The sequence below is a fragment of the Nanorana parkeri genome, unplaced genomic scaffold, assembly GCF_000935625.1.
Source record: "Nanorana parkeri isolate BGI_ZX_2015 unplaced genomic scaffold, ASM93562v1 scaffold312, whole genome shotgun sequence".
In the NCBI taxonomy this organism is placed as follows: domain Eukaryota; kingdom Metazoa; phylum Chordata; class Amphibia; order Anura; family Dicroglossidae; genus Nanorana; species Nanorana parkeri.
Window position 1 is genome coordinate 741609 of NW_017306580.1, and position 8498 is coordinate 750106.

Sequence of the window (8498 nt, forward strand, 5' to 3'; positions counted from 1 at the left end):
CATCACTAGTAGGGAGCTGTATTTCCAAGCACACAGCTGATTACCTGTCCAGTAATCCCATAAAAGAAAATTTCCACTTGTCCCTCTTTCTCCATAAAATGCACTTTACATAAAACAATGGCTGACAAGAAAAAATCTCTACGTGTATGGCTGACTTTGTACATAGATGGTAATCCACGTAAGCTGCACAGCTCCAGGAACACAAGTTTTATTAGCCTCAGGTTTGGAAACAGTTGCAGTCATGTAACAGGTGCAAGTTGTCTCTGGTGTGAGCTGCAGAACTAAACTGCCTTTGGTGTGTGATAAAAAAAAAACTTTTGTTAGGTTTTCACTTATCTTGAATTTCTTTTTACTCACTTCCCTTCTATATTTTATTCGAGCCATGAAAACACTAATTTAGAAAGAAGTCAGGCTACTTCCCTGTTCTCAGTATTACCTGCCGCCTGATCCTGTGTGCTGAGAATGAATAGTAGATCTTTACTTTACAGTCATAAAGTGGCCCATTAAGTAGACAGTTCTCTGGGCTCACTCACATCGCCCTTCCTATTGATGTCCCAGCCACTCCCAGCACTGGGTGTAATGTGAGGAGGGAGGTGCACAGTGACTCGCCCCTCCATCCCTGGCTGCTCTCCTCTCTTGTGCTGTGTGGACTTGCTGGGGACAGCTGCTGCTGCTGCTACTGAGAGTCCTGCCAGGTGAGCACTTCTTATTTCATTCATAGGCTCAGAAGACCATGGCCATGGCAGGGATCATGTGACTGCACAGTGCAGGTCATCTGTTCATTTGTGTCTTGTATGTCTTATACACACTTGCAGGAAACTATTCCTACCTAGTATGTAGGGATCCAGTATGTGTCTATAGGGATCCACTTGGAGATCTCATTATTTCTACCTAGTATATAGGGATCCACTTGGAGGAGATCTGATTACTTCTACCTAGTATATAGGGATCATTATTTGTAGGGAACCTATCCCTACATACCTTGTATATAGGGATCCACTTGGAGATCTTATTATTTCTTCCTAGCATATAGGGATCCTTGTATGTAGGGAACCTGTATGTAGGGAACCTGTATGTAGGGATCATTGCATGTAGGGAACCTATCCTTATATACATTGTATATACAGATGCAGTTGGAGATTTCATTATTTCTACCTAGTATTTAGGGATCCTGTATGTTTCTGAAAAACACTTGCAGGATACTATTTCTACCTAGTATAAAGGGATCCTATATATTTATAGTTAGGGATCCACTTGGAGGAGATCCCATTATTTCTACCTTGTATGTTTTGTATGGAGGTGATCTCTAAACTTCCCGATCTACCCCTGGGATCTGGAATGATGTCTAGAACTTGTGCACTCGATTAAAGTGAACCTGTCCTTTGTAGATGTAGCAGGTGCCATAGGATGTCCATATATATATATATATCTATATAGATATATATATAGATCTCTTCAGGTTGTGTGAATGGGCTCCTGGGTTTGGGTAAAGCTGGTCTTGGAATACATGTGGCTGTAGTTCAGGGTCCCCTATGCGTGACTAGTATGTGTACAGATCTTGTATTCTTCTGTTGAATCGATTTTTGCTTGGATTGAAGTAATGAGAGAGAGAGAGAGAAGTGGTGTCCCTGTATTGTGGAGCAAGCACTGCGCTGAGAATATTCCATTAATTCATATACACTGAAGGGATATGGCAAACAGTCAGCTTCCCTTATATTTTAAAATCTTAACCAAACAAACCTGAAGAGAGAAGCTGATTGGTTACTATGGGCAACTGCTCCAGATTTTGTCTGCTCCACTTTTGATAAATTCCCCCCACTGTGTCTACAGGTGGCCATGCACACACACAGCTAACTTGTCTGCAGCAATCACTTAAAAGGCCGGTTCACACCAGAAAGAATGCGTTCCAGAGCGTTCGGCCTCTGCAACGCAAACCGGCCAGGTCCCTGAAGTCAATGGCACTGCAGCCATGCCCACAGTGCGATCGCCCAAACGCGTGGCACATTAGTGTCTGCGTTCCAGTCCAGTGCAATCTACAAAAATAGTGCATGCAGCATTTTTGCAGATCGCACACACCGGAATGCAGACACTAATGTGCCACACGTTCGGGTGCCGGCCATCGCACAGCAGGGGGCGGTGCTGTGGTGCCATTGACTTCAGTGCACCGCAACGCCACTGAACGCAGGGAGCCAGCCAGTTTGCATTCCAGAGGCTGAACACTCTGGTGTGCATTCTTTGTGGTCTGAACCGGCCCAAAGGGCTAGTTCACACCAGATGCAGTTGTAATGCAGTCCGTTCAGTTTGGCTGCTGCAGCCAAAATACATCACAATGCTTTCCTATGAGATTTCTGGTGCTCTATTCACACCAGTGGAATCTGTTCTGATGCAGTCAGAAAAAATACTACTTGCCCTATTTTAGCTGCATCATCATTTGCTTCATAAATGATTGATAGTTTTAATCAATTCCTCCTTTATCAAAGTGATTGTTTTGTGGATCATACAGCTTGCTTTGTATCTATCAGATCAACAATAGAATTGCCAACATCTCTTTACTGCAGGAACCCCCTCCGCCCCTGCTCCCCCGACTATGTTTTGGATTGTTTAGCACTGTGGTTCTCAACTGGTGGGTCGCGACCCCATGTTCAGTGCGTTGCTGCATGCCTTCCAGTGCAGTAGGTGAAAGGCTCCTCAGCCTCTCCCATAGCGCAGCACTGTCAGTTCAAAATATGCTACCTGGTGCCAAGTGTCAGCGTGAGGTGGGGTGGGCTGGGGGTATGGCCACGAGGGAGCTCCATCCATAAGTGCATTGCATACAGCTCCACACTGAACCCCTAACATTTTTTGGGGAGTGAGTGTGTGAGATTGTGTCTGTCAGTGTTTTAATCACAAACTACCATGCAATCGCACCTACTGTTCGTTTTGGTGCGGGAGGTGCAATGAGTTGCAATTCATTTGAATGGCATCCCAAACACACCTCCCGTCCACAGTTTGATTGCTTGCACTGGTACATGCAGTACTGAAATGCTGTGCGTTCCAGTGTGGTGTAGCTTGGGTCATGACCAAGGACAAATGTGGGTCCCGAGGTTATACAGGTTGAGAACCACTGCTTTAGCAGATACTCGTCCTAGTTGTTGATAAATCTTGATAAATGTTGATCAATACAATCTTCTTTAGGACCCGTTCACCCCAGATGTGTTGGGACTGCCAATCCCAAGGCATAGGCATCAAGGCCATTCACCTTATTTCCTATCAAGTCAATGCTGAAACAAAGTATTACATACAGTCGTTTCTTTACTGTGGCGTGTTGCAACGCACTACACTGCATCGCATAGCTCTGGGGAGAATACAAGTGAATGATATGACACTTTGGGGCTTTTCAAAAAAGCAAAGTAAAAATCGATGCATTGCACTGCTTCCTAACCGCATACAGCAGTGGCCCCGTGGTAGTGCGTGCGGCTGGTGTGAACGAACCCTTGAGGTGCCCATACACCTTGCGATTATCGTTTGGAAATCAAACAAGATCTGGTTTTCGGACGATAATCGGGCATTTGATGGGAAGTGAGCGATCACAATTACTGTACAACTAGCTGAATTTCCTCTATCGGTCAAGCTGGATTTTTTTTTTCTCAAATTGCATGAAAATCGATGGATTAGTGGCATTTTCGTACGAAAAAAGAATTCGCAACAAGAACACTGCATATACGCAAACGAAAATCCGTTCTGTCGATCGACGAAATTCAGTCAATTATTATTGCTAATGGAACGATCATCGAAATCGACATTGGTCTGTGCATGATGGGGTATTCGAGCGGAAATCAAACGACGATTCAATGAGGGCACGAATGAAATCGAACGATAATCGCAATGTGAATAGGCAGCTTTATATGCACTAAAATTGTAATGGAAGCTCTAACTAAACAATCCCAGGTACGCACTTATACTACATAGTTGCTGGTAGAGCTAAAGGAAATTGTACCAGCAGATTGCAAGGTCTCTGGCCATTGTAAGCTGACCATACACTATACAAATTTCATCTGGTTCTTGATGGCACCCTTTCAGCCCGCATCCCTCAATCAGCTGATCGAAGGAGCTGTTCTAACAAACAGAGCTGCCAGTTCGGTTTGGATATTTTGACAGCAGCTGCCGTCACAATACAAAGCAAATTGCGGGAGATTCCTATTCTATTTGTAAGGCTGGGCACACACCTTACAACCATCGCAAGACTTTTGTCTTGCGATGGTTGTAAGGTACTTAAAAAAACGTACGATCTGCCTATCTTGCATAGGCAGATCATACTTGCGATGATCGCAAGCCACGCCCCCTGAGGGGCGGGCTTCCGATGACCGCAATGCCGAACGGGCAGTGTGCGTTTGCGCACGCCGGCCCCTCCGGCTTTTATCTCACGAACATGCTACACACCCGCCAAACATCGTACGATGCTCGGCGGGTTTTGAAACATGTCCGTAAGTTTAAAGTCGTGCGACCTTACAGTAGTAGAGGTCGCACGGCTCCCACACACCTTTACGATAATCGTACGATCGTGGGATTTCCCGCGATTATCGTACGATTATCGCAAGGTGTGTGGGGACCTTAAGCCAGGCCCTAGTATTACATAGCTGACAGTAGATCTAAAGGAGATTGTACAATCAGATGTTATAGTGTATGGCCAGCCTTAAAGGATGTCGTTGACAGATTGATGATCAGATTGTAAGATGTTGTCAGCTTTCTGGTGGCATGAAACTGTTCATCAGAATACCACGCAGTTCCCCTAACAGAAAATGCTTCATGACCAAAAAGCTGAGATATATTTCCAGAATCGGTGTTTATTTCCATACAATCAGAGTACTGTCACAGCTACCAGTTAGAAATCTTCTTTATTGGTAAAAATCCTCCTGGCCATGACTTGGCACAGTCTGCACAATGTCCCTGTTCATTGGGGTTCTATATTTATTTATTGTCTTTTATTTATTGCATATCATTTTTGGAAGATCCTTTCTCTGTATTTGTTTGTATCATATTATTCTTCTGTCTGGAATGGTGTCTCTATGATGGTAGAAGTTTTGGTCACACCCTCTGTTACTCAGCAGGTGCCTTCCATTTCCTGCTCTAAGACGAGAGATTGGAATGTATGGGATTGTCATTTACACTCGTCATCTCTTCCACCAACTCCCACTTCATTCTGCACAGTGTGGAAGAATCTATTGTAGAGATCAGGAAGAGTACTCAATGAAGGCTGTCATTGCTGACCCCCAAAATTGTGTATAGTGTGTGTATATATATATATCTCCATTTACAGCTTTGGAATATATATATATATAATGTAGCATAACAGCAAGGCAGCTAGCACTTTCATGAGGAGACCAGCAATGGCACATTACATATTTCATAAATGGTTTCTTTTAAGGATCCATTTACAGCTTTGGAATGTGACCATACACATTGCATGTGTTGCAGTGGTAATAAAAGTTAATAGACTCTAAGGTCTCGTTCACACCTAGGCGTATTGCATATGCGCGTCTGTCGCGCGTTTTTTTTTTACCGTGATTTGCGGTAAAAAAGTTGCGCGTTTCCGAAGGCTACTTGGCTGTATCCCAATGGAAACGCGCAACAAAACGGCCCAAAGTAGTACATGTACCTTTTCAGGCGTGGGCCGTTTTGTAGCGCGTTAGGGACGGGCGGAAATACACCAAGGTGGGAACGAGACCATTGAATACAATGGGATTTATATTTTTGAGCGTTTTGTAGAGCGTTCGTCGAGCGTAGAACGAGCTACAAAACGTTCAGGTGTGAACGAGGGCTAAGGGTCCGTCCACAGTATGGCATTGTGCGAACGCACATTTTACCACAACACATGTTATGCATAGGTGTGATGCAGTGCCATTCATCTGAATGGTACCCCAAGGCTCCTTTTTGATGGGAAAGCTTTGCGTTGCCAAAAAATGGTGAATGCATGTAGCGTTTATGTGGTATAGTGCACGCGTTACTGCGAAGTACGGCCACTGGTGTGAAAACCTTTAACCACTTCAAGACCAGGTGTTTAGACCCCCTTCCTGGCCAGGCCATTTTTCAGTATTCAGCGCTGCGGTACTTTGACTAACGTTTATTCCGTCATGCAACGCTGTACTGAAATGAATTTTATACCATTTTTTGGGAGACACATAGAGCTTTATTTTGGTGGTATTTAATCACCACTACGGGTTTTATTTTTTACTATAATGAGGAAAAATTACTGAATTTTGAAAAAAAATAAGTTTTTCTTTACATTATGTTAGGAAACACATATTATTAACCAGTTTTTTTGGTAAATAAAAAAAAGTCGGGGTCACGTCGGGTAAATAGACACCAAACATGTCAAGCTTTAAAATTGCGTGCACCCGCGACATCGCAGAAAACTACCATACCCAAAATTGGCCATAGGCGACACTTTAAAAGCTTTTACCGCTCATCAGTTATCAGTGATTGATGGCCCTAGACTTATTGCTCTCACTGCGACGTTTGCGGTGATATGTAACATGTGCGGCGTAATAAGCGCAATCGTCTTTTTTGCACGTATGCGTCCCGACGCATGTGTGCGTGCGTGTATGTATGGGTGGGGACTTTAAAAATGTTTTTTTTCATTCTTTTTTATGTGTAACTTAAAAATTTTTTGGAGGGGGGGGACTTTAATTTTTTTTCTCACTAAACTTTATTGCTATCACATACGGGGGCTAATAAAGCCCCCCTATGAGTTAGCAAAATATGTGACAGGTCCTCTTTATGGAGACATCAGGGGTCTCCAAGACCCCTAATGTCACCTAGGACCCCCCAAAAGAAGCTGATGAAGCACAGATCAGCTCCATCAGCTTCTTTCCAGCTTCTGAAGCTGGAGAGTGACACAAGAATGCGGAAGTGATGTATTATACAACACTTCCGCATTCTTTCAGAGGAGAGGGGACCGGAGGGAGCTCGTGTGATCGCGGGCTCGCACCGGGCACAGCGGAGCCCGGGATCAGCAGGACAACGGCGGGGGGGGACAGCGGAGGGGGGCGCACCGATCGTTACCCCATACAAGCGATCCGCCGGCTGTACAGCCAGCGGATCGCTTGTATGTTAACAGGCATCGCTGCCAGTTTTTACATTTCGGCCATTTGCCGCTGGGCACGCACGAGGGGGCGTGTCCGTTTTTTTAATACGGCCGGCCCGGAGGTAGTTAAAGAAGAACCCTGTAAGTTAAGCTATCCAAGTATACATTCATCTTGGGGCCATGGTGCATTTTCTTCCTCAGGGCCATGGTGCATTTTCTTCCTCAGGGCCGTGGAGCGTGTTCCTCGTGGTGCGTGTTCAGCCAGGGCCGTAGTGCATTTTTCCTCAGGACCAGGGGACATTTTCCACCGGCCTGTGGTGTGTGTTCCTCAGGACTGTGGTGCTGACTCTGTAGATAGCAATAGTTTTCATGTATGCAATTTTTCTACCAGCGAGTTTGAATTTTAAATGAAGTGGGGTATTATTTGAATAAGCTTGTACTTTTTTGATATTTGCCTGCTTGGTTGAAGGCTGGAGCTGTGAATGAAATGAAATCTGTTCACCTGAAAAAGGAAGGGGATTGGGTACAATGTCTGCCCGCTGTTTTATTGATTTGTCTCCTGACTATAACCAGGCTTATTTAAAGTATATCTAACATAATTTTTTTTCAATTTAAGCTGACCTGTGACAAAGAAGCTGTCACAGGTTGGCTCTATTGATTGGAAAATCAACGAACATACACCGCTGATTGCTGACTTCCCGATCCTCCCCTTGCAGAGAGCAGTGACTGTTGGTCACAACTCCCCGCTGGGATCCTCCTACCCCCCTCCGTTCCCCTAGCGCTGACTGGAGGAGCGGATGTAGTAGGGGCGGAGCCAGATGTCAATCAGTCAATATTGTCGGGCTCCATCCCGGCTGCAGTGATCTCGGCATATAGAGGGGCAATAGCCTGCTGTATACTGCGTTTTGGGTTACCGGAGGACACAGTATATGTACTCCTGTGACCCTGAGGAGAACTATGGGCAAAAAAGGTTGTCCCATAGTTCTCCTTTTCATACAATGCATGCTAACGCATGGCAATGTAGTGCAGAAATGCGAGGCCTCAAGGTCCATTACTGCAACATATAGATCTGAAAGGGCCCCTGGCATTGTGGTGCATTTCTTTATACTTTATATGAGCAAAAGTATGCCTGTTTGTTGAATGGAATGAATACAAAAGTGAGTTTCGTGAGGTGTGTCGGCAACTTCAAAAGTGTGCATCATTGTATTGTTGGTGAATGCCAAAATGTGCATTGTTGCAGAGTTGGCAAATGGAGAAAAGCTCATTGTAGGCAAATGCAGAAGCACACATACCATAGTTATTATCGATTGCACAAGTGAAAGGCTGTTGTGGTATTTGCGAGTACAGAAAAGCACATTTTTGCTGTGTTGGCAAGTGTGTGTGTGTGTGTGTGTGTGTGTGTGCTCAGCACTGATCAGACACCTCTCATGCCCAA

At 44.7% G+C, this 8498-nt stretch overlaps 1 protein-coding gene across 1 annotated transcript in view; it reads left to right on the forward strand.

The window, feature by feature from the left end:
- Positions 1-566: 566 nt before the first annotated feature.
- The window catches only part of ELOVL7 (ELOVL fatty acid elongase 7), a 41211-nt gene continuing 33279 nt past the window's right edge, over positions 567-8498 (forward strand). The window contains exon 1 of the mRNA XM_018557944.1: positions 567-695. The gene's annotated coding sequence lies outside the window, so the exon portion shown is untranslated. The remainder of the gene's footprint in view (positions 696-8498) is intronic.